The following is a 25,937-nucleotide window of genomic DNA, read 5'->3' on the forward strand; positions in this document are numbered from 1 at the left end:
TTGTCTCTAATGCACTCTCTCAATCTGTTCTGTTGTAGAAATTTGTGAAGAGTGCTTTACACAATGATAGAGCTAATAGAGTAGGAGGTGGAACACTAATTACGGTACATAGCAGTACTTAAAAACCCGTGGCAATAGGTAACTACAATAAAGAACGCTGCAGGCCTTTTCTAATCTTCAGCATGAAGAGAGAATTGGGCTTAAATAAGAGCAGCAGATTCTGTCCCCTGAATTGTAAGTCTCGGTGTATCATAGTTTTCCTGCTAGTTGGGACAGACATTTATATACCTCTTTAAGGAAGATTTTCATTTTTCAAGCTTGCAGTGGGACAATGAAAACTGACTGACTTTACCCATAAACTTAATGGAGCCCTGGGGGCATGGAGGAGGGATAGCTGTAAGAGCTCTTGCTGCTTTCCATTTGAATGTTATGTTATTTCTCGAATTTAACTGGACTCAAGTAAAAAATTGCCTCTTTGCTTTTATAATTACCAGGGAGACATAAATTCAGCAACATGTGCTTGGTCAGCTATCATGCTTTTCTTGGAAGCGATGAATTTGCAGCATGCTCTGAAGTGATTATTTTCTTATCATTTGTGGTATCTAAGCTTTTTTTCCTGATAAATCTAATTCATATGGTTTGACAGTTCAAACAATGTGTTTTCTGTGTCTCGGGAGGGAACCTATGGCTTACTTTTGGTTTAGTAACTTAAGAGATTAGGTTTTGCATAATGTAAATCTGAGGTTGGTGATATTTTGTCTGTAATGCTATGAATGCAATTAGTGAGATAAATACAGAGCTAAATTCATTTTCTCTGAAAAGAGGCAATCTGATTGCTATGCAAAAAGCACCTTTATTAGCAATACTGGTGCTTCATAATGTGGTTAGCAATGCATAGAGTGGCATTTTGATTTGCAGCTTTAAAGAATTCTGGGATGAATAAAACATGGAATTAATTGCCAAAGAAGAACCTTTGCCAGACTAGATGAGATCTACTGTGCTGAATAAAAGCTATAACCTATGACAGGCTCTGTTTCACTCCCAAAGGAAATGATGTCAATACCAGAAAAGGTTAAATTGCACTTCAAGTAATTTGCAGCTGCCAGAGTTTCTTCCCCTTCAAATGTAAGGTTGAGGGTAAACATGTATACGTGTGTCCTATCATCCTGCAGCCGGTACGATTACAACAGAGCCGTGAAGAGTGTCAGACTCCATGCTCTGGATCAATAAATTTGGATCAGTGATGATTTTGAAGCAAGAAGAGCTGTTAAGTTGGCAGGGAGAACAGGCGGATTTGGGTGCCCAGGAGAACAAATAGAAAATATATATAATTTCAGAAAATATATAATTTCAGAAAAAATATAGTAAATATTATTTCTGTTCTATTATTTTTAACAGAGGTATTAAATTCAGCTGAGGTCTGCTGTGGATCTGCCTAGAGTTGATGCATCTAGTTGAATACAGACTTGTTTAATAGCTCAGTTTTGAAACCCTGTAAAAGTGAAATCCAGGAAAGAAAAGATATATAGAACAAAATTGGAAAACAAACAACAACAAAAGCCTGTGTTCAACTGCTTTTAAACAATAGACATCAAGTTTAAACAAAAAACCATCAGCTGGGAAACTGGTCAGTAGAGACATATGAGAATAGTTTGACTGTTTTCTGGACTAATTGTATTTTTTACAAGAGGAAAAAAAAAGTTACATGAAGCTCTAGCAGGCATGTTTTGGTCTAAAAGCAATTTGTGTGTGCAGAGTCTGCATTCAGTGGTTATGATTTTGCCATCTAAAAGCCCTTACAGGAGGCACCGTGTAAATAAATTGAGCTTCTGTAGGAGTGTACAGATTTTCTGTGCAGGTTTTTATCAGTGTGGCATCCAGTGAGACAACCGGCAATGCACATTTGTAAAATTGCCCAAGCTGTGTTGGAAGCCTACGCAGTGCTTCAGAAAGGTGGGAAGGACCTTGAAGCTGCACGCTGTTGCCTACTGGTAGCTCTGCATTAGTGGTTATTTCTTGACAAATGCAATCATGCTGAGGAAGATCTATTAAACAATCTAACAAAATGCCAATGCCCTTGATTTTTCTGACGTTACATTTCTGTTGTCTGGTGATGTATTTTTCAGGTTTGTTAGGGGAAGGAAAGAGAACAGAAATTCTTGTGGGCTCTCACAGACTTCATTGACTGCTGCCAGGTAGCTCCTGTAACAAGCCCAAAGGATATCCAGTGTCAGCCTCACACACTTGTGTTTGTGAAGGATGGCAGCTGGACCAGCACAGCAGCAGACCCATCATGTGTTGATGGGGCCTTTGCTATGAGGGGAGTTAATAGTCAACCAAGAGCAACAGTGTCTTCCCTTTTTTTCCAAACTTGTGCACATCAAACACACTCACGCACTCCCACAAGTCTGGATTTGTAAAATTTGATTTCCCAATATGGTCTTTAAAAGCCCATAAAACCACTGTGTGTATGTGTCTAGTGTAACACGATATAGAGGAGGAGGAAGACGAGCAGAAAGATTGTTTCAAACTGCTTGCTTTAGCGAACAGTTCCAGATTAATACCACTGAGAAACACAACTGTTCTGGAGGCTGTGACAGAGAGAATCTTACTGATATGGAGTATGAGAATATGAGCTCGGTTACAGCTTAATTCCTTTGTTTGTAATCTGAATGATAACAGAGATGGGAGAAGGAGATCGGAAGAATTTTAAAGAATGGAGTGCATGACCAAGGATTTTTTTTTCCAAAATAAGTGTAGATTTCTTAAATTCATATTCATTTCTATGTAAATTGTAAATTAAAAGGTTCTTTTATTAAGACCTAGTAAGCTTCATGGAATCATGGGAGCATCTAGCAGAAGAGATAAGCAGAGTATTCATCTGTATAGACTTGGAATGAATAAAACACCCATACCATGGTAATTTTGATATCAATATTTGTCATACTTATACTGGTGCATTCTAATGGGCTGTTTTTCTGTAGATCTGTGCACAATGGTGAGGTGAATAATTAAAAAAAAATAAAATAGAGAAAGAGAGTGAGAAAAGCAGGAGCTTTCTAATGAGAAATGAATATCCATACCCTGGATTTTCAGGGTTGTGTCTGGGCTTATGAAAAACTTCAGCAAACAGAGAAGATTTGAAAGAGTTTTACATATTAAAATCTCACTGTATCATGAAACCTAATTAGGAGTCTACTGTTACATTTTATCTCAAATTATTGTGGATCGAATTTTCAGCTATGGCCACCAAATGCCTGATTATTTGTCCATGGCAGTTTTCAGCTAATATCAGTAGGTCTAGAGACAAGTTAGTGTCTGTTGAATATTTTTCTCACTGTATGCAATACTCACATTTTCCATGCACCTTATTAATCTCTGTGCAGGTACTATTTCAAAATGCTAAAAGAAGCATTTATGTATGAGGTAACTTGGAAATAGAGACAGCTGATGGATTGGTTGAGTCAAGAGGTGACGGTTTGGGAAACTGGACAATGCCATGTGGTTCTGGATGGACCCGTAAATCCATCTCACTATCAGTCATCAGATGTACCTTGCTGGAAGTCTCATGCTTGCCAAAGACTGAGTTGTTTACATACACAGATTATGCATTTTATTTGAGTCTGCATTAAAACAGCACAGCCTTCCTGGTGCTGTACTATTGCTATCATGTTACTTGGCACTTCTATAGCTATTCTCCTGTGGGATAGAGGTTTGTCAAATACTGGTATGAAGGATCTTTGTGTATGTTTACTGGTGTCCATGGTAGGGACTGTGTAATATCATATTTTAATTAAAGAAACAAAAATAGGAAACCCAACTCTTTAAGCCAAATGTTAGATTATTGTTTTGCAACTAGTATTAGCCTTCAAGCAACATGATGCTATGATTACATTTTTCTTCTGAAGAGTGAAATCATTCGTGCATGTTGGCTGGTAATTCACTTCAAAGCCCACATCCTTTGTAAACAGATCTGTCTTCCCCTTTCTTATCTCTGTGCAGTTGATTTGTCCTACATATCCTGTATGACTATAGTCTATTTTAATTTTCATTGTTTCTCAGTTATTTCTCCAGTTTTCCAAGATGAGTTGGAATTATGATCCTCTTCTCTGGTCTGTGCTGCCTATGATCAATGCAGGAACATACTTGGTGGTGGTTAATCATACACAGTTCGGTGCTTTTGCCTGAAATACCCACCTTGCTGTAACTGGTGGTAGGCACATCGATTTTCCACATACTCTTTTGTCAGGTGTCATCTACAGGAAATGTGTGCATGTTCTGGTGTATATGATAGAGGATATCAATTTGTCTCCTGAATAATGAGGATTTCACATAGGGTGCCATCAGTGCTATGTAGCTTTGTACCACCTAAGAACTCTGCGTATTGATGAACTCTTCTATAGAGCAATTGTACTTGTGCTCCTCCGATCTCACAATGTGCGTGGTACACCTGTTAGCTGATCTCCTATCTGTTTTAGCTGGTAGACCTTGTAATCAGGTTGCCATTGCCATTTTAATCCTTTAAGTTTGTATTGATTGTTTTTTCCAAAGCTTAATTCTTAGAAGCTAAAGAGTGAAAGTTTCTTAGTCTTTGGAATTTGTAGAGTGTATCAATACACAGCTTAATGCTATCATCTGAAGAATGCCAGAGTGAATAAGGAAAAATTGATGTTTCTATAGCCTGAGAACGTGATATTGCTAGTGCTACATATATTAAACTGCCAGAGGGAATTTTTCTTTAGTTCCGACAATTGAATAAGACTATTAAGAACAAGTCAAAAGCTATTTTGTTTTCAGCTGTTCAAAACTGCACAATTTAGACACATTCCTTGTTTGCTTTGTGCCTGTTTGAAACCATTTTGTTCCACATCTGTATCACAGAATCACAGAATCACAGAATTTCCTAGGTTGGAAGAGACCTCAAGGTCATCGAGTCCAACCTCCAACCTAATGCTAACAGCCCTCCACTAAACCATATCCCTAAGCTCTACATCTAAACGTCTTTTGAAGACTTCCAGGGATGGTGACTCCACCACTTCCCTGGGCAGCCTGTTCCAGTGCCTCACAACCCTTTCAGTGAAGAAGTTCTTCCTAATATCCAGCCTAAAACTCCCCTGGCTCAACTTAAGCCCATTCCCCCTCGTCCTGTCACCAGGCACGTGGGAGAACAGACCAACCCCCACCTCGCTACAGCCTCCCTTGAGGTACCTAAAAAGAGCGATAAGGTCACCCCTGAGCCTCCTCTTCTCCAGGCTGAACAAGCCCAGCTCCCTCAGCCGCTCCTCGTAGGACTTGTTCTCCAGGCCCCTCACCAGCTTCGTCGCCCTTCTCTGCACCCGCTCAAGCACCTCGATGTCCTTCTTGTAGCGAGGGGCCCAAAACTGAACACAGTACTCGAGGTGCGGCCTCACCAGAGCTGAGTACAGGGGGACGATCACCTCCCTAGCCCTGCTGGTCACGCTGTTCCTAATACAAGCCAGGATGCCGTTGGCCTTCTTGGCCACCTGAGCACACTGCTGGCTCATATTCAGCCGACTGTCAACCATCACTCCCAGGTCCTTCTCTGCCTGGCAGCTCTCCAACCATTCCTCTCCCAGTCTGTAGCTCTGCTTGGGGTTATTGCGCCCCAGGTGCAGGACCCAGCACTTGGCCTTGTTGAACTTCATGCAGTTGACCTCAGCCCATTGGTGCAGCCTATCCAGATCCTCCTGCAGAGCCTTCCTACCCTCAAGCAGATCGACACACGCACCTAACTTGGTGTCATCTGCGAACTTACTGAGTGTGCACTCGATGCCCTCGTCCAGATCATCGATGAAGATATTAAAGAGGACCGGCCCCAGCACCGAGCCCTGGGGGACGCCACTAGTGACTGGCCTCCAACTGGACTTGGCTCCATTCACCACGACTCTTTGGGCCCGGCTATCCAGCCAGTTTCTAACCCAACGAAGCGTGCGCCAGTCCAAGCCAAGAGCAGTCAGTTTCTTGAGGAGAATGCTGTGGGAGACGGTGTCAGAAGCCTTGCTGAAGTCAAGGTAGACCACATCCACAGCCTTTCCCTCATCCACCCAGCGCGTCACTCTGTCATAGAAGGAGATCAGGTTCGTCAGGCATGACCTGCCTTTCATAAAGCCATGCTGACTGGGCCTGATCGCCTGCTTCCCCTTCAAGTGCTGCATGATGACTCTCAGGAGGATCTGCTCCATGAGCTTTCCTGGCACTGAGGTCAAACTGACAGGCCTGTAGTTTCCCGGGTCTGCCCTCCGGCCCTTCTTGTAGATGGGCGTCACGTTTGCTAGCCGCCAGTCAATTGGGACCTCCCCCGATAGCCAGGACTGTTGATAAATGATGGACAGTGGCTTGGCCAGCTCCTCTGCCAGTTCCCTCAGTACCCTTGGGTGGATCCCATCCAGCCCCATCGACTTGTGCACATCTAAGTGCCATAGCAGGTCACCAACCAGTTCTTCATGGATAATGAGGGCCACATCCTGTTCCCCATCCCCTTCCACCAGCTCAGGGTACTGGGTATCCAGAGAACATCCGGTATTGCCGCTAAAGACTGAGGCAAAGAAGGCATTGAGCACCTCCGCCTTTTCCTCATCTCTTGTAACTAAGTTTCCCCCCGCATCCAGTAAAGGATGGAGATTCTCCTTAGTCCTCCTTTTTGTGTTGATGTATTTATAGAAACATTTTTTGTTATCTTTAACGGCAGTAGCCAGATTGAGCTCCAGATGAGCTTTGGCCTTCCTAATTTTGTCCCTGCACAGCCTCGCTACTTCTTTAAAGTCCTCCTTAGTGGCCTGCCCACTTTTCCAAAGCTTATAAACCCTCTTTTTCCTCCTAAGATCAAGCCACAATTCTCTGTTGAGCCAGGCCGGTCTTCTTCCCCGCCAGCTCGTCTTTGGGCACGTGGGGACAGACCGTTCCTGCGCCATGAAGACTTCCCTCTTGAAGATCGCCCAGCCTTCCTGGACCCCTCTGCCCTTCAGAACCGCCTCCCAAGGGACTCCACCAACCAGTGTCCTGAGCAGTTCAAAGTCAGCCCTCCGAAAGTCCAATACAGCGGTTTTACTGGTCCCCTTCCTGGCCTCGCCAAGAATAGTGAACTCCACCATTGCGTGATCACTCTGCCCGAGACAGCTCCCGACGATCACGTCCTCCACCAGTCCTTCTCTGTTTGTGAAGAGAAGGTCTAGCGGGGCACCTCCCCTGGTAGGCTCACTAACCAGCTGTGTCAGGAAGCTATCTTCCACGCTCTCCAGAAACCTCCTAGACTGCTTTCTCAGGGCTGTGTTGTGCTTCCAGGATATGTCAGGGAAGTTGAAGTCCCCCACGAGTACAAGAGCTGATGATTTTGCAACCTCTGTCAGCTGCCTGTAGAATTCCTCATCCGTCTCCTCATCCTGGTTCGGCGGTCTATAGCAGACCCCGACCAGGACACTAGCCTTGTTGTCCCTGCCGATCCTAACCCAAAGGGACTCGACCTTGTCATTCCCAACCTCGAGTTCTACAACCTCAAAAGACTCTCTAATATAGAGAGCCACACCACCACCCCTTCTATGCTGCCTGTCCCTTCTATAGAGCTTATAGCCAGGCATTGCAGCACTCCAGTCATGAGACTGGTCCCACCACGTCTCTGTGATGGCAACCAAGTTGTAGCCTGCCTGCCGCACGATGGCTTCCAGCTCCTCCTGTTTGTTACCCATGCTGCGTGCATTGGTGTAGATGCACTTCAGCTGGGCCATTGCCTTATCCTCCGGCCTTGCCATTGTTCCCCCTGGCACAGCCCCAACAATCCTAGCCTCAGCCCCATCCCCCTTCCTACCTAGTTTAAAGCCCTCTCAATGAGCCCTGCCAGTTCCTGGCTCAGGATCCTTTTTCCCCTAAAGGATAGGGACCCGTCTGCGGCCATCAGGCCAGGTGCTGAGTAAAGTGCCCCATGATCGAAAAACCCAAGATTTCTGCGTTGGCACCAGCCCCGGAGCCACGTGTTTAACAGGTGGGCTTTCCGTGTCCTCTCTGAACCCCTCCCTGCCACCATAGGGATGGACGAAAACACCACCTGCACTCCCGCTCCATCCACTAACCGACCCATTCCCCTAAAGTCCCTTTTGATAGCCTTGAGGCTTCTCTCTTCGATGTTATCACTGCCCGCCTGGACTATCAAAAGGGGGTAATAGTCAGAGGGGCGTACCAGGTTAGGAAGCTTCCTGGCAACGTCCCTGACCCTGGCCCCAGGGAGACAGCAGACTTCCCTACGGGTAGGGTCAGGCCGACAAATAGGGCCCTCTGTTCCCCTAAGAATCGAGTCACCAACAACAATAACCCTCCTGTCTTTCTTGGTGGAGGCAGTCCTGAGGCGCGGAGTCGACCTCCTCGCCCCAGGCATCCTCCTGGGAACATTTGCTACCTCTTCCTCACACACCGACCTCTCAATCTCTAGGGCCTCAAACCTGTTGTGTAAGGGCACCTGGGAAGGTGGGGCCGGAAGGGGAGAGCATCGCCTGCGATGTCGAGCAGGGACCTGCTTCCATTCCTCCTCAGCTCCCAGATCCCCTCCCCCTGCCCGACGGGGACAGGGCAGGGGGTCCGCCCCCATTTGGGGAGTCTCACCTCGGCACCTCCCCTTGAGGCCCTGCAGGGAGTTACTCCAGAAGTCTATCTCCCGCTCACACTCCCTGATGGCCCTCAACCTCTCCACCTCCTCCTTGAGCTCCGCCACCATGCGGACCAGATCATCCACCTGCTCGCACCTCACGCACGCAGTTTCTCTGCCTCCCGCCGATGGCAGCAACAGGCTCAGACACTCCATGCATCCGGTGACCTGAACTGCGGCATTTTTTAACGGATAGTCGGTCTGCGTGTGTACCGACTTTCTGGAGAGCGCGCCGTGCCTGGTGGCGACCATTATCGCCTAGTTACGGCTGTTGTTAACGAGGTGTTGTTTGTGTGTAGGGGGAGCGCTCTTGCCCTTCCTGCGCGCCCTGCCTGCGCGAACTGCCGCGCCACTCCCTTCTGACGCGCCACGCCCTGTTTGCCCGCCCTGTTCGCCGCGCTCCTGGTCGCTCGCGCTCCCTAAGGGCAGCTTTTGAACGGCCGGGGAGGGGGCGCTGCTGGCTCCGCCTTCGCCTCGTCAGCCTCCCTCACGAGGGCTGCCGGGTCCTGGCGGCTCCCTCAAGTAGGCTCGATGCCGGAAAAAATTAGCCCTGCCTGGCCCGATCCCCCGCTCCGCTGCAGAACGCGCCTGCCCCGGAGCCGATCGCCTCGGCAAATGGCGATCTCCATTTTTTGCCGATGTATGGTCATCTCCATTAAATTGTATTGTGAAAGCTTGCTGCATACGACCTGGTGAACTGACATTCAGAGATAAGGTGACCATCTGCTCATACACCTGAAGCTTTGTGCTTAGAATTACATTTTACTTTGACTATGGCAGGCCCTGAATGGATCCTCTGAAGGGTCAAATGAAAACAGAAGCCAACAGAAGGCAGCTTTTATTAGTACAGAAACCTGTTGCATAACTTCTTAGGGTGTAGGTCAGGCAAGAAAATTACTGGTTAAGGTAGAACCTTTTAACCATCTGTACGTTGATTCCAAGTCTCAGATTTATCCTTGCTGTCAATCCATTAACTTCCCTGAAATAACACCAGGGATGCTTTTGGCTTTTAGCTCACTTTCAACATTTTATCAGCTCACTCATTTACATCTCACTCATCTTCTGTATTGTTTCTTTGCTTCACTCAACAATGTTTTCCTGTACTGAAGAAGTTGGGACTTAACTGATTCTCTTGGTAACCCAGACATTCCTAATATGGGAGCTGGAAGCATATAAAAACTAGCACTAACACTCCTTCAGTGAAACTTCAAACTTGTTACCCCATTCTCATTAGTTTTATACTGGATGGTTGATTATTATTTTTAAATTAAAATGAAAAAAATATCCATAGCATCCACAATTCCAGTGTTTACAGGTTTTTTGGGGGAGGAAAGTCTGAAGAGTTCATTCTTAACATTATGTGGCATTGAGAATGGAATAACTGGATACAGAAAGTGAAGATAGGACTTACGATCAAAGTCATACTAGAGCCTCAATCTTCATCTGTAGGAGAAAGTTCTCTTACAGTCATAATAGCTTTTCAGTAATAAAGATGAGTTGAGTCAATTGTAATTTATGTCAGAGTATGAAGCAGCAGAATCCCAGCTGGAACCAGAACTGCATGGATCCTTTCCATCTCTCTCTTACACAGATAGGCACAGAAAATTTATCTTAATTCATTTTTTTATTATTATTATTTTTTACTTGCAATCAGCATTGCAATGTGGTTAATGAGGGCTTGAAAGCCCAAGTCTCTTTACAATGGATTTCATGTTCTGTATTGATTTGTCAAAAGGCAGGAGTTGACCTGGAAACCATGTTCTAATGGAGGCTGTATTTCTTTGTCTTTAGCTTTTCATTTTGGAATATCTTTTTCTTTACAGATATCACCATATTTGAAAGAGTACATTGTGCAAATTGCATATACTGTGCCTATTGGCCACCAACTTTCTTGTTGTTCTATGTTTTAGAGTGGTCTGTTTGTCTGGTATTACTACAGAACCACAGAAAGGTCAAGGTTGGAAGGGACCCCTGGGTCTACCTGGTCCAAGCCCTGCTCAAGCAGGGACACCCAGAGCAGTGTGCCCAGAACCATGTGCAGGCACCTTTAGAAGATCTCCAAGGAGGAGACTCCACAACTTCTCTGGGCGGCCTATGCCAGTGCTCTTGTCACCCGCACAGCACAGCAGTACTTCCTGATGTTTGGAGGGAACCTCCTGTGTTCCATTTTGTGCCCACTGTCTCTTGTCCTGGCACTGGGCACCAAAAAGAGCCTGGCTCTGGCTTCCTTGCACCCTCCCTTCTGGTATTGATTTGATACATTTGATGAGATCCCCTTGAGCCTCTTCTGCTTGAGGCTGAACAGTCCCAGCTCTCCCAGCCTCTCCTCACAGGAGAATATCAGAGCAAGTAATAAAGGTGTTACTACATAGCTATATAATTTGAGAAATAAATTAAAAATAGGAAAAAATATTTCCTAAAAAATAATAAAATGAATGATAGATTCTACTCCGTTCTAGAAATGTTGTAGAGACAATTGCAAAAATTGGGCTTTCTTCATGGCAACATAAGGAGGAAATCACATGAGGACCGTTTTGTGAAAACAATGATATTTTCTCACAGCTGTTTGCCATTGCTGTGTGCTCCGAGCCTCCCTGGAATTAGGTGTGATAGTGTGTGCATGTACAGAATTATTCCAGGACACAAAGTGATGCATGTAGAACTGTTTCTTCCTCTACACTGTGAAAGAAATTCCTTTGGAATTTCTTTAAAATTTGTGGTTTCTAAATTATGTGTTAGCTTCCAGTGTAACAGAAGTTAATGTGTATAGGTGTGGGGTTGCATTGAGGAGTCTATGTGATTATGGGACGTACATACATAAGTTTGTCTGCAGCTGATTGCATTTCTCAGTGCATGGGATTCTATATTTTGGTGCTGGATCTAAGTAAATGGATCTGGATTTACATACTTCTACACATCTGAGAATGTGGCCCAATGAAGGGACTGAAAATACCACCTTCAGGGGATTTTTTATTCAGGAATCTGTTTTTTGATATATTTTTTTTTCACAAATAAATTGCATTTGAACAGTTTAATGCATTTATTGTATTCACATGTGCCAAGACTGTGAGTATTTTATTAGAGCTGTTTTTTTTTTGGCCTATTATAGGCAGTAAAGTTGAAGCTGAGCAGATGGATAGCACTGTGGAGCCAAGTCAAAAAAAAAAATAAAAATACCACTGAAGTCAATGAAATAAAAGTAGTGATAAACAAGCTGAGAGAGGAAGATGAGCTAGAAAGGGCATCTGACATAACCAGCAGGGGGAACACCTTCTGTGTTCACCTCAGGAGCCCAGAGAAATGATGGGTAAGTGGCATCACACTCCTGGAGAAGCTGCGTGCTCTCAGCTCCTTCCGACACCCTGGAAAGTCAGTGACCCTCAGGGTTTCTGGAGATGGTTGGCACTGCGCTCTCACACTGCTTTTGCAATTCCTCCCTTCCCCCTCTTTGTAAAATCCTCTTAGCAAAGCGGTCCTAATCTCATCTGTTCTCACACATGAATCTCATTATGCCTTTAGGCAGCACTTCCTTCTCAAAACCAGTTTTGCTTATTGTATCTGTTCAGTCGTGAGACCATACCTGAACACAGCACTCTGGATGAGAATACACCACTCACTGATACAGAGGCATTATAAGGTTTGGGATTATTGCTCAGTCCATTCCTAATGCTTTTCTAAACACTTCTGATCTTTCTGATGGATTATCTGCACTAAACAGAAGTTTTTTCATTGAATTGTCCACAGTGACATATGGGACTTTCTCCTTAGTAGTAAAAGTTAATTTACTGTTCCTCAGTGTGCATCAGTTGTTTTCAAATGGAATTGCTTTCTGAGAAGAAATTGGTTTGGAATGCAGGAAGAAATGGTTTGTTGAGTTTGTTACTCTATGAACTACCCCAGAAATGTATTTGAATTATTTAAATCATTCATTGCTGTATCCAAGTCTTATAATACAATATATTACCTTTCCAACAATAGGCAGTGTCCCAAAAAATTAACCTTAAAATACTTTATAACATAGTCTTCTAGTCAGTGATTACATCCATCTTGGGAAAAACAAGGAAAAAAGGAGGCTTGTTGATGTTACTTTATCATAGAATGACAGAATGGCTCAGGTTGGAAAGGACCTCAGATCACCCAGTTCCAACCCCCTGCCATGGACGCTGCCCTGATAGGGTTGCCCAGGGCCTCATGGCCTTTATGTCATGTTAAAATTCAAAACCTTACGATGAGATTTCGCCTCAGAGAAAAGTTTTCGTTGTCTATACAGAAAAGTAAATATGCATATAAAAATGTTTCCAGCAGAAGACTGAGCTCAAGCCCAGTTTCTAATTACTGTAGAGTGTTAGATGGTTGGAAAGCAGCCAGCCAGTTCACCGTTGCTGATGCTCACTGTCCCTGCTTATGAAAAGTGCCCGTCGGGCAGCACTGCTGGGAAGAGCTAACCAGTTATGGTGACACCATCCCTTATAGCCTGTCTCCACCAGTGAATGATTCAGGCTTTTTATTAAATACCAAATGTATACCTGTTCTAAATGGACTCAGTGTCTTCTGAAAATTATGTATGTCTGAAGCATAGAGTTCTGAAATTGAAGCCAAAAGAGATCAAGTTTATAGTCTGGGAACTGAAGCCCACATCTGTTTAGGCGCCTGTATTGCTATTTTGTTAACATACCCTCAACCTAATTTTTTTTTTTCTCTTTACTTTTTCATTTCTGCTTGGCAGCCTAGCCACGTAACTACATTTCAGTTTTAGATAAAGTGCCTTCTACAAAATTAACTTTTTGGTAGTCTTCTGATACATGGCTTAACCTGTGTATCTCTGAGTCCCTTGAACATTATTTTCAGGCTGACATTAACATTAGTAGTCTATTGCACCTAGACAAAGCTTCTTATAATGAATGATCTAGGGAAGCCTGAGTCACTAGGAGTTTAGGTTTAATTGTTTAAGATGGAGGTTATTCAGCAGCTTTCCAATGACATTTTTAATTAAATTCCAATGAGTACGTATGCACGTGTCCCCTGGAGGCAGCTTTAAAATTTCTCTATCAGAAGGTTCTTCCCACCCTCCTACCCCACAGACCATGACAATGTTAACGCTGCTGGTTAATAAGTCTTCATTTTAGTATATTTCATCTTCTCGTACATTAGCTGCTAATTAAAGAAGTCAAAATAATAAGATGAGGAAAAAAATAAGTTGTTTTTCTCCTAATTAAAAATACTTCCAAATGAGAGAAACTCTCAGCTAATTCCATCTGGATAACAAAAAGACAGAGGAAAATATGCCAAGAAAAAAATATCTTTGAAGGGAGCTCAATTATAAACACCATAAAAGCATGAAATGTATAGTGCTAAAATGAATGTGGATGGGAGGAAGGAAAGCTAGCAAAACATAAAGCAGTTTAGGATTGAGAATGATAAATGCCATGCAAATTGGGAGCATAGACAGACACTGAGAAAGGAGAAGGCAAGTAAACTGCCAGAGATGGGTACTACTGCAACCATCTGATTACAGTGCAAATAATGTGACTGCTAGACACATTCTCTATCCCAGTAAGGATTCTCAAACATTACTCAAGAGGAGACCCAATTGGTTATATAGTAAAATGTCCCTAGAGAAAGAAAAAAATAAAAAGAGCCAACCAAGGAACCAGTCAAATCTAAAATCCATCATTTACAGATATTGAACCTCTCTGGAAAAGTGGGATTTGTTACAAGAAAACCAATTCAAGAAAGATAAACTCAAAATGACAAACACAAAAATGACCAAGTTAAAATTGTTATCACTGTATACATTAAATAGTTCTACCTGTTTGCAATGAAGAAGCGTTAGTAAATATCATCCATTAAGTAAAACGCTATTTAGGATTAACTGACAGAGAACCTGGCCTTTTGTGGGTAGTCAGCATTAGCTGATGTTTGTGTACGTGTGTGCATGTAGAACTAATTTCCAAGTAGTTAATGATTTGCTACAGCTACTCATAAAAACATAGATGTACACATGCATAGCACGTGTAATGCAGCATTTTCTCCTACCACGTTGATGCTGGAATTGAGCTGTATCATGCGTCTGATTCTCTTGCAGACACAACACAAAACTCACTTACACGATGTGCACAGGCTTGTGCAGAGAGCTCTAGGCTTTGAGATAACTGCTTTTATTCAGATACTGTATTAAGCAATCATATAGGCAGTGCTAGAATCTTTGCAGTGTGCACAGTCCTCTAGTAAAATATCTAAAGATAAAACAGTGTAAAAGAGGAATCAGAAGCCTTTTGTGTTCTCTGTGCAGGTAGTTAAGTTGCTTTTACCTGCACTGTAGGACACAGCAGGAACTGTCTCCTTCCACAGATCTGTGCTTCCTGACCTGGCCTCTTGTTAGTGTGGTAGATGTGTAACGTCTGGAGTAAAATGCCTCCGAGCAACTGACACGTGAGAACGTATTCTACTGCAGTTGTATAGACAAGCCCGTGTTTGCACACTTGGTCAGTCTAAAAATCTGTTAGCCTGCATTGCTGCCAGCCTATTTCAGTCTTCATATTCTCCTTATTTTCAAAAGTACCAAATTATGTACCAGAGCAGGATTTTACCGCTGTTGTTTTTATGATGTACAAGGATTTTCTGTGCCAAGAAGGTAATTGAATACCATGTCAGTACAACTTGCAGTAAATGAGAAAAACTGAAGATGGATCTGCTGGAGTTTGTATTAGTGGTGCACATTATATGTGAAGTGTGGTGGATGAGGAATTTATCACTTGGCATAATCACAGAAAGCACCTCAGTTTATCTCCTAGTAAATAGCCAGTGCAGTTTTGCAATACAATTAAGTTATTGCTATAGTAATCAATCACCTTGAAGTTATAATATCATCTGACATCACGTCATAACTACCATGAATTCCATGGGACTCCAGATGTGGAAATATGTTGTCTGGTTTTCTGCTTTTAGATTTATTTGGTTAAGTCAGTAAATGACTCTGAAAGGACTATCTAAGAAAGCATCATCAAGCAGTTTGCTTTACAGTTTTTTCTATTCTTATCCAGCTTGTTCTGTTCCATCTTGAAAACAATTGTGTTGGTAGAGTGTCGTGGTTCTGCTCAAGTGGGCAGCCGAGCTCCACCACAGCCGCTCTCTCACTCCCCCTCCTCAAAGAGGAATGGGGAGAAAATATGTGAAAAGGGCTCAAAGGTTGAGATAAGGATGAGAAGATCATGCAGTAATTATTGTAACGGGCAAAACAGACTCAGCATAAGGAGATAGTAAGATTTATTGCTTATTACTAACAAGCGAGAGAAGTGAGAAACAAAGGAAAGAAACCAAAAGCACCTTCTGCCCCCCCATCCACCCTCTTCCACCTCCTCCCCCTGAGTGGCGCAGGGGAATGGGGGTTATGGTCAGTCTACAGCACTTCTTCTCTGCCGCTCCTTCTCGGTCACTCTCGTCCCCTGTGCTGTGGGGTCCCACCCACGGGATACAGTCCTTGCTGAACTGATCCGGCATGGGCTTCCCACAGGCAGCAGCTCTTCCAGAACTGCTCCAGATATGGGTCCATACCACGGGGCCCATCCCTCAGGAGCAAACTGCTCCAACCTGGCTCCCCCACGGGCAGCAGCTCCTGCCAGGTCACCTGCTCCTGCGTGGGCTCCTCTCCACGGGCTACAGGTCCGGCCCGGAATCTGCTCCGGCAGGGGTCTTCCACAGGCGGCAGCCTCCGTCAGTGCAGGGCCACCTGCTCCACCGTGGTCTCCTCCACGGGCTGCAGCGTGGAACCCTGCTCCACCGTGGTACTCCATGGGCTGCAGGGGGACATCCTGCTTCACCATGGTCCTCACCACAGGCCGCAGGGGACTTCTGCTCCGGCGCCTGGAGCACCTCTCCCCCTCCTTCTTTGCTGACCTTGGTGCCTGCAAGGCTGTTCCTCACTCCTCTCACTCTCCCAGCTGCTGTGTGGCGCAGCGTTTTTTTTCCCTGTCTTAAATATGCTCTCACAGAGGCGCAAAACAACATCGCTTATTGGCTCAGCTCTGGAAAACAATGGGGCCCTTCCCAAACATGGGGCAGCTTCTAGATCTTTCTCACAGAAACCACCCCTATGGCCCCCTGCTACCAAAACCTTGCCACGTAAACCCACTACTCGGTGACACCTCCCGTTTTTGTTATGCATGAGCTCCACAGTTGATTACGGCATACATTTTTGGAAGAACTTTGTACAAGTGTGTAACACAGTAGGTAAGTGTATCCCAACACATGAACAAAGATGAAAACATGCATAGCTGCAGACCTGAGCTAAACTCTAACAGATTATTTCCTTATGCTAGTATTAGTGAGGAAGCTGCTAGCTGCATTTAGTTACCCAACACTTTCCAAATAGGCAGAGCTTTTTGAGAAACTCTCACTTTGCAACGGATGCAAGCAGATATTTGCTGTTTCTCAGCAGTCAAGAAACTCCTTGAACTACAGAAATGTGTTTTCAGTGTTCCAGATGATTATTTTTGGAGCAGAAGCAACCATTTCAGGAATAGAAAAAAAATTACTAGTCACAAATATAAATCTACAAAGCCCAGAAAACGCAAGACTTGATATTGACAGTTGATTAGCTAAGTGGTTTTGCACAGAAGTTACATTTTATGATAAATACCTTCAGAAGTACCAAGGAGTGCGATGGCATACTGTGTGTAATGATATATTTTTAACTTTGACAGTTGTGCCTTTTCACTATGTTTACTTTTTCTATCACTACCTCTGCTACCTGTTTTTCAGTGCTGTATCTTTTCCACTCAGGCTGATGAAAATGACTGACAGGCTTTAAGGTTCTGAATTCCCAGTAAGGAATGCCTGCTAATGTGAATCATGCCCATTTTCAGGGTAAATGAAAAAACCTGGCCTTAATGTAAAAAGGGCAACATCTCAAGTAATTTCTAGTGACAGTATTTGTAACTTTTGCTTGCTTACCGGGGTACACGGTTGTGTACTTGTTATGTGCATAGCTTTAGGCTACTGTGTTTTAAAAAGTTGGTTTCCAAAGCTCATCCATGAATTTTCAGAGGCTGAGTTGGAGGATGGATCCTGACTGTGGATCCATTATCTAAGATAGCCCCTGGATTTATGCCATGAACTGTGGAACTACAGACCATTTTAAAATATATTTTTTATTTTCCAGAGTCAGCATTTCAAAAGTTTGCATGTATGAGTATGCATAAATGCTTTGTGTGCTTGCTTTTGAAAATCTGGTCAACGTTCTTTTTTTTTTTTTTTTTTTTTTCTTTTTTTTTTGTGATTTGTAGTTCTATTGTATTATGCTATTTATCATATAGTTTTACTAAAACTCTTTGTTGACAGTTGTCATGAAATCAGAATCAATATATTGACAGTGACATGAAATACTAAAAAACTGTGAGTTTCAATGTGCATTTGTGAGATTTTAGTCATTGGCAAGGGATTTCCAAATCACACTGCACTTAGGGTGTGTTTCCTTGCCTCCTTTAAGAATGCCACCTTTTTAGTACTGTAATGGTGAATCTGGCTATGAACTTACAGTGATTTAATATAAATAAAAAAGACTAAAAAGAAAGAATTTATGTCATGAAAATACTTAGCTTAAAAGTTATGTGGTCAATGGATGCATAGGCATACACAGTATTAATTTAACTTTGGATTTAGAATCCTGTTTCATGTCCTAAAAATAAATATAATAAATAATTCCCAGAAGCAAAACCATTTGCAGAGTAACCTTTCACATTTTTCTTAAAGATGGAAATTTTTCCCCTGTTGGTCAGGATTGCTGTCTACAGCACAGCTAGTTCTGATCTTCTCAGTCATATGTCAGGTTTTTAAAAAACATGACTTCATCCTCTCATTTTCAGGAATTGCAATGAAATCACAACAGGTAAGTAAGAATCTTACTTATCAGATGATACTTACCTCTTTTCACCATCAATTGAATATGAAAGTAATTTGTTATGCAGAAATTATCCTGGTGGCAGCATCAGTATAAAGCAGTATTTTGAATTATTTATTGAGAATTATACGGCAGCATGCCAGACTCATCGTGTAGTTCCTCCATTCCTCCTGTTGTGTTTTTTAAGGTAAAGAAATACATAAGCTCCAAGTCAGTTTTTCCAGTAACTCCTTCCCTTCTTATACGTTACTTTCATGTTCCTTCAGTTTGGTGTTAATTGGAGAGTTCACTTTCCAGAAGTTTTGTCATATTGCTACTCTAGTAAGGCATATTATAGTAGCAACAACAAGACAAAACAAAACAGGCTTTGAATATACAAACCCTGGGAGGTATTTGGGATGCAAGATTGTGGTGGTGGAGGTGAAAATTGTGGCAATAAAACATTGACAATCTTTCTTTTCAAAAAGCAAAAGTGTTCATGTTTTTTTTTTTTTCACGATAATGATGAGATTTTACAGTCTTCCCTCTTCTATATGATAATTAGAAAGCAGATTTATTTTTCCAGTATAGTTTTCCTTTAAAATGCGAGCTATTTTCATTGAATATTATCCAGAGCATGCCTGATTTCTTTCTTCTCTTTCTACTTTAAGTGGTAAAAAAAAATGTGTTACAATGCTCATGCCTCACAGGTCCCTTCTGTTTTCATCTCAATAAGCATTCATCTGGGTGAAGATAAGGGACAAGGTATACGTAAGAAATTCCGTATTAATTAAATATGTATATATCGATTTGACCTTTTATAGCACCACACGTTCTTTCTGTGTACCACATTTAAAACTTATGAGTCTATAAAAATACGGCAGAAACTTCATCACAGTGAAATACTTTGTGAAGTTGCACAGATGCTACCCATGTGTGTTGTGTAAGACATTTACATATGCAGAGATTCAACATGTGCTTGACTCTCATCACACAGCTTCCATTTATTTTGGAGAGCTCTAGTTGATATTCCACATAAGGCTGAGTCTGATAAAGGAAAATTTTAGCATTTCAAATTACTTCATCTCCTGTAGAAAGCTGAACTGTATTTTCTTTAGAGCAAATGGTGTTCTCACTGTGGTAAAACAAAAGTCCCCACAAACATATGCATATATTGAGAAATGTCCAGTAAAACGCCTAATGTATAAACAGAATTTCAACTCAGGAAACAAAATACAGTGAAATAAAAGCTCTGGAGGTTTTGTTCTGAAGTCAAATCCAGAACAGGTGTGTATCATCTGTAAGTGCTGAGTAGCAGAACATCAGAAATTGGCATCGCAGTATGTTTTGTGATAAAGCAATATTGGAAAAACATCACGGATATCTGTAATACTTAAATTAAGAACAAATGTCCATCATCTATCAGTTCTCCCTTACTTATTTTTTTTTCTTTATAGTTATTGTTAAAGTCCTCTGGTCTTTGGAATATGTGACACATTATTTTTTTAAATCAGAAGTAGAAATGTTACAGAGAATGATTAACTACCAAGTCCAATGTGTAATTTAAGATGGCCAGTCGAGCATGTAGGAAGAGGAATTCTACCAGATATATTATATAAAATTTTGATAGTGTACTATGAAAAGTTGTATCGAACCAAGTTGCTTTGTTATGTTCCGACCTGTGCAAAAACACTGATGGAAGAATATCACCTTGTGAACTGCTGTTTTCCTCTCACTTATTTTTCTTCTATTTTACAGAGCTGTTTCATTATAACATTCTGCCACCATAGTGCAAAGCATAGCAGAGGAAGGACAAAAATCAGTTTTCATCTCTAGGTAAAACAATCTGCCTGGATGCTTCTTAGGCTGCTTTAATAGCAATGGATGTAGTATGAATCTGGGGAAAAGCTTACTGTCTGAATATTTAAATATTTATCTTTTAGCACAGTTGTCTGTCAATTCATTGCTTGAATTGATTTTATAAAAGAGCAAACAACCCATAAATGGGTTACCATTGTGTCAATGTCGACTTGAATCTCCTGTGTAGTTACTGCTAGAAGAATACGCACACAGAATCTGTATGTGTTGGTGCATGTGCTTCTCAGAGGAAAAAATACTAGGATGGAGCTGCTTCTCATAGGTTAACCAAATTCTTTTAACCTTCTGTATTTACTGTGAGGTTAAGTTATAGGACAAAAGCCGCCTTCTTTAAAAACACTTTCCATCTACTCTTCAGACAGGATAACAGGTTGCTGTGAATAAAATGAATGACATGGCACGTTTGCATTGGTAGCGACCCACTTTGAATACTCTGTTAATATGGTGTTCCATATTCATGTTTTCTGCAGCAATGTCTATGTTGTGTTGTTTCAAAACAACAGCAAAATGTTTTTTTTTTACATTTTTCAGCACTGGAGTTAGTTGAAGCCTAGTTCCTAATGACTCTGACTCTGCTGTGACTGCCCTCATCTCCCCACAGTGCCCCACTTCCATCCCACATTTCCCTGCTCCTCAGCACGTAGCCAGTGGTCCCACAGTGCAAGAGACAGCACGTGCTGGTATACATGAGGTGACTGGGTAAGTACAAACTGAAATGTGGGGATTAAGGAGAGAAACAAGCAGAGATGTTCTCACCCCTTAGGGCTTATTTTATGTCTTTTACTGAGCTCTTGATTTTCATGAAGTTTATAGCAACTTACTTAGATTTGGGACATCAGTCTGAATGTCAAATGTGACTTAGTGAAATTGCTGAAAATTTATGAAAAAAAAAAGTGAAAATGGGATTGAACCAGGTTTAAATACCATGAAATCTCAAATTTGTTAGATCTGCAAAAAAAGCATGGTCTCCTGTATCTCATTCCCAAGTTAAAAACCCCACTTCGCATTGTATTTCAACAGTGTTTCACTGAGTGTGCATTTGTGTTCTTACATTAAAGGCATGTTAAAGGTGTGAATTATGTCTACCTTTCAATTTTTGCTCCCAGTCTGGTGTCAGAATAGATTCTGAGGATAATTTTTGCTCCTTATGGTGGGTGAAGAAGGAAAGTTAGAGTTTGCCATTTCCTCTGACCCAGGGTAGGGCTATGTGACTGCCATAAAGGAGCACAGGGGAGGGCTGTAAACAGGGTGAGATCAAAACTAGTTTCAAAGTACAGCTGACTCATGGGAATGCTCTTTCACTTTCATCTTAGTTCCTTTATGCATTCTTCTGAGACTCTCAGAGTGGGTTAAATGTTTACAAGTAGGACCAAAACTGCAAAAGAATGGATCAGAAAATAACTTGGTCTGTGCAATGATCTTGTTGCACTGCACCACTGAATGTTTAATTGATTGCTCAGCCATAACATTTAGATAGAAAGGCAAGTTCAGATTTACTATTCCACAGCGAGAAGGAAACCAAATTAAACATGAGGCCAGTTCTGAGATCAAAGATGCTCAGGAAGTATAGACTGAAATCAGAAAGCTCATACATTCAAAACGTGTTGAAAAGTCTTCCACCATTACAAGCCTGATGATACCGTGGCTGTGTCCTGACTCCTTAATTAACATAATTTCTAATTAATCCTGCAAACATTTGGCTTCCAAACACTTCAGTGAGAAAAATCAGTATCTGTTGCACATTTTTCTACTTTAGGTGGAGGCCCACTGTTGCTGTTGACACGTTTTTCTTCTCTGCAGTTTAAATTAACAACTTCCAAACTACTGTAAATTACTCTTAGTCTGTAAGTTTTTTTGCCTGTGAATATTTGAGTTGATAAAGGAAGACACATTTCCTATTCGTGTGTTGTTCTGTTGCTTGGGATATGTCATGTGCTTTACGTTCTGTCTAATGAGCATGTGCTTATATTCATTTACTGAAAAAAAATACGTAAATTATTTTTTCCTCATTGTACCATTTACTTTACACCCCTCTTACATCCCAAAGCAAAATCATCTATAGAAAAATGTATTTTGCATGTTCATTTCCATGTGCTGATTTGAGATGATATCCCCAGGAAAACATTTTTCTCTTGTATTTTCATATGTGTGAAAATCTTAGCTCCTGTGCTCTGCACACTCAGATCTTTTGATTATTCATTGGGTTGCTCCCTTTACTACTTTCATGAATATTTCTCTTCCACTGCATTTGTAGGCAAGCCCACATATATCAGCAATCCTTCTCTTCTGGGGGGGATGAGATTTGTGAGAAAGTTGATTTCCATTACATTGCTAGTGTGAATGGGGAGAGTCAGATTAAGTATTCATTACCTCTAGAAATAAAGTCGATTTCAGTAAATATCTAAATAATACCAACCGTGGAAGAAAAAAAATGGAAATAGTACCCATGCAACGTAATTGATTTTTGCTTTAGTTCTCCTTTCTGTTTTGGAGAGTAGCAGGTGAGATGAAAGGAGTCTGTACAGACTGTTTCCTACTCCCCTAACTCTGTGTGTGTGTGTGTGTGTGTGTCTGTGTGTGTCTGTGTGTGTGTGTCTGTGTGTGTGTCTGTGTGTGTGTCTGTGTCTGCGTGTGTGTGTGTGTGTGTATAGAAATTCTTTTGATTTCTTGGTTGGAAACCTCCGGTGTCTTACATAATCTTGCATTCCTTAGAGCAAGGGAACAGGGAAAGGGCAGACACAAGTCCATTCACATGGCTGCCAGCGCTGGGAACCAAGGCACAGAGGTGCGCTGTCCTTCCCACTCTGTGCAGTTCCACTGCACCTCCCAGTGTGACTCTCACTTTGGAAGAAGGGATGGAGCTGAAGGCACGTGCTGAAGGATTCATTCAGTAAGTTTACAAGGACTCATCGCATACAAGAAATGGTAGTCTGTTTCAAATAGGTATTTTAGTATATATTTTTAAATAATTTACCAGTCCTTTGTTCAGTTCTTCTAGATAGTTATTCTTCCAGTATTGCTGTGTTGGTGGCCTTTTTCTTACAAGGAATTGTACTATCTAATTATGCCAGGCAGTTTTATTTAACCTTCTATAAAGCATGTTTTATTTATATTAGAAGATCTGTTTGTACAAGTCATTTTTCATCCATCTTTTTGTAAGCAGTAACATTTCTTCATAGCATAAACTTACTCATGTTGGTACACACAATTGTTTTAACCATCTGAATGTAGGCTTATCATAATTTTTGTCACCTGTACAAAAGTGCTAGAATCAGATGACAGGACTTCAGAGTAGATAAACATATACTATTACCATTTGTGCAGGCAGGGAAAACTAAGCATGATGCTGTAACAGTCATATCTTGATGGAGAAACAGCTACCCTCACTAGACACGAGTTGCTTTGGATCCCTCCTTTGCAGTCAGCTTACCAGGCAGCACGCTGCCATCAGCCATCCACCCTGAAACAGTCTATATTCTGGTTTAAATCCAATAAGTGTAGAATTATTTTGAACAGAGTTCCCTAAAAAGGAAAACAGTTTATATCAATTAGTAGAAGCAAACATATGCTCCATAGCTTTCTGAAGATCCTATTTATCATTCCCAAGTAAAGTTAGGGTATGTGCATATTTTGAGTAAAACATAGTATGTCACATAAGATTGAGACAGAAGGGGAGTTAAATGTAATAATGGTACGAACGACACAGATGATGCTGTGTAAAAATCAAGAAATATTGATATGCCACCTAGCTGCTGAGGGAGACTCAATGACAGACTCGCGTGGCATGTACTTTGCAGGATGATTTGTATGGCATGGGGACAGTTAAGAGGCAGCCTGCATTCCTCTTGCGCCCGAGGAGTGACGCCCAGTCCCACAAGCCAACGGCCAACAGAGCAGGACGTAAATTCATGCTGCTTGGCCGGGTGGCCTGACTTACAGCTGCTCTAACAGCCCGGCTGCCTGATGTAAATGACAGGCTCCGAACGGACTGCCTCTTGAGGTGAGCTGTGCTTGTCAGAGTGCGATCAGTCATCCTGCGTGTGTTTGGTCTTTTGCTGTGTTTCGGAACACCGAGCAGCAAAAGGCAATTGAAAAGAGGAGGCAGGTGATAAGGGGCTGACAGGGAGGTCTTGCAAAAGAGGGAGAGAACAGAAAAGCTCAGTCTTTGCTATGTTCAAGGGTGACAGGAGGAGTAGGAGTGGGTGATAGGACATTTTGGGATCCACTAGGACTGTTTAGGGGCAAGAGAAGGGGGAGGCCTTGTGCGAGAGGAGGGAAGGGAATGTGGGAGATAATTGAGAAATGGCAGAGGTGGAAAGTTTCCTGAAAACACGGGAGAAGTAGGGAGCATGAGCTGCTTGACAGCAGCCATGGGAGGAGTGTAGAGTCAAGCCTGCGCTGGAAATTCATGAGTGGAATATCCCTGCTTTAAAACTTGTATTGCATTCCTGAAGAAGAATACATGGAGGATAAAAATGCCTTGCCAGACATGGCAGTCGTGTACGTGTGTGCTTTTTGAGGGCTTTTTCTGCCAGGAGGCAAGAGGTCCTAAGGATGCTAAATAATTGAAGTCTTCTTAAGAAGAAATACAGTTGTCAAACATGAGGAGGTGTCGTGAGCATCACCTGCAGGGGGCACTTCTGGAAGATAGCCTGTGGAAGTTCAGAGGGAACAGGTTATCCCAGTTTGTTGGCATGGGGCAGAATAAGGGGAAAGCTCGGGCTGTCCTGAGTTTCCCTGTTTGTGAGATACATTTGCTTTCCACTAAGTAACAGTTCAGTGTGTGAAAGAAGGGATCTTTTATTATAAAAACTGCTGTGGAGGAAATTCCAGATGTTTATGAGGTGAAGTGATACGGTTGATACACTGTGACCCTCAGCCTGGTCTGAGACTAGGGAGATTTCATGACTGACTGTCCTCTCCAAAAATAGAGTAGGTCAGTCAAAGCCCAATGTGTGGCTTTAGAAACTTTGAGTTTCCCAAATAATGATCTTTAGTTGAGATCTGAGTTAGATAATGAAAGTCATCATGAAAACACAGTTTTCAACATCCCATACTTTTCAACAGATGGAGATTTAACTGTGTACATCTGAATGATACAAAGCAAAAATACAGGTTAATAAAAAGAAACCAGAACTGAAAGTGCATTTGCTTTTTCTCTTTAAAACTGAAATGCAACTTGAAAACTCCTGAGCATCTTGTCCTCTTTGAAGCATTTTCTTCGCTTCCAGGAAGCTAGTTTGGTTATGTTTCAAAAGATGCTACTTTGTCGTGATCACAGTTCTTGTTTAATGCATGAATCTCACCCACAGGGTCTCTGAGTAGAGAAATTAGAATGATGAACTGTAAAAGTGTTGCAATTTTGCAACAGTGCATCCATTAAACAGGTTTATTATTTGTATAGTGTAGGCAAGAGAGGCTCATATTGTTTTCTTCTCTGGCACCAAGGAATGACGATCTGGGGATGGACATCTGAATGTTAACTAACTTTCAGAAGCCTGCAGGAACTGAATGCATCATGTGTTAATC

The 25,937-nt window shown here is 42.1% G+C and overlaps 1 long non-coding RNA gene across 1 annotated transcript in view; it reads left to right on the forward strand.

The window, feature by feature from the left end:
• LOC309884523 overlaps positions 1-23,270 on the forward strand; it is a 122,432-nt gene extending 99,162 nt beyond the window's left edge. The window contains exons 3-5 of the long non-coding RNA XR_014318637.1: positions 20,289-20,366; positions 20,940-21,107; positions 23,121-23,270. This is a non-coding gene — a long non-coding RNA (uncharacterized lncRNA). The remainder of the gene's footprint in view (positions 1-20,288; positions 20,367-20,939; positions 21,108-23,120) is intronic.
• The last annotated feature ends 2,667 nt before the right edge of the window (positions 23,271-25,937 follow it).

Source organism: Aythya marila (genome assembly GCF_965140915.1).
Source record: "Aythya marila genome assembly, chromosome: 16".
Lineage (NCBI taxonomy): Eukaryota > Metazoa > Chordata > Aves > Anseriformes > Anatidae > Aythya > Aythya marila.